Source organism: Eptatretus burgeri, chromosome 9 (genome assembly GCF_056783735.1).
Source record: "Eptatretus burgeri isolate ZD-2024b chromosome 9, Ebu_testis_v1, whole genome shotgun sequence".
Classification (NCBI taxonomy): domain Eukaryota; kingdom Metazoa; phylum Chordata; class Myxini; order Myxiniformes; family Myxinidae; genus Eptatretus; species Eptatretus burgeri.
In genome coordinates, this window is record NC_140969.1 from 88047358 (window position 1) to 88048707 (window position 1350).

The window sequence follows — 1350 nt, forward strand, 5'->3', positions numbered from 1 at the left end:
TATTCCCTCTAAACAACGGGTTTGGGCTAACTACACATATACTTACAGAGATATCTCACCTACGGGACCTGAATGGTGGTTTGCGAATTTCGTCAACCACAACACCACCCCCTCCCCTTTTTACAGACTCGTCCCGAGTCATCAAATTTTCGTGTGCCATCATGTGTAGTTTTCCCCTCGTACATTTTACCTACGGATCCCTGAGTGCGACATTCATGGTATTCGTGTCCCCAAAATAAATAACCTGAGGGCTGAGTAACTACCTAAACAAACTCACTCACACGGACGACTTAAATAAAATTGCGGGCGCTAAGACAGACATGCCGGGGGCGCACTCATATGTACAGTACATCTTAACCTTAACTTACAAATTTTACACTAAACCATGGCCCAGGATCAATGGACTCTGCAAAAAGAAAGCAGTTAGTAGGGAGCCAGGCTGCTCGCATGCAGTCTCTGGCTCAAACAATGCAGGTGACAGGGAACGTGGCCAGCTGCTCACACGCAGTCCAAGGCCTTCCCTTTTGAACTGAACGCAGTGAACCACAACGGTGCATGGGCTGCACAAACGCAGTCTCCGTGCCAGCTCAAGTGGCACACGCAATGAACACAACGAATGGATGGATGAATGGATGGACGTAAACACGGTGCACGGGCCGCCACTGCAGGCCCGTGTTGTAGCTGCCAACAGGGCAGTTCTCGCAGCTCGCAAACTGTTGCTTTCTGATCCTGGCGCACATGGCAATGAACAGGGGGGGGGGGCAAAGTAAAAATTGAACGGGGCTGGTGAACAGGGGCAGTGGGCATGGCATGGCAAAGGTGATCAGGCAAACACAGCCTGCAGAACAAGGCCGCTGCAGGCAAACACAGCCGGCAGATGAACTGGCCGGCACAGGCCTTGCAGAAAACAGCTGCAGACGATCCGGCCGGTACAGGCCTTGCAGCACAGCAGCTGCAGCCGATCCAGCCGGCACAGGCCTTGCAGCAAAAAAACAGCTGCCGATGAAGCTGGCCAGCCTTCGCTGTTCAGTGGAGGTTGGTGGAGGGAGTGCGGTGGTGCTGGCCAGTCGGAAGGCGGGCTCGGACCTATTCTACGGTCTCCCTCCCAACCTATCACCTTTGCCTGTCACTGTCTATACCCACTCCCTTAATTTGTCAAACCCCAATTTAGCCCCAACTTATTTTTTTATTTTTTTATTTTTTACTTCCCCACTATAAATCGTCCCCTAACCCCCTTTATCGTCCTTGTTCGGCTAACCTATCCTGTCACCTAGCCTACTCCCAACCCCTACGTTCCCTTCCCGGAGGGGAACAAGGGAGAGCTTGCGTCCTGTGTCGAGGCCAAATTCA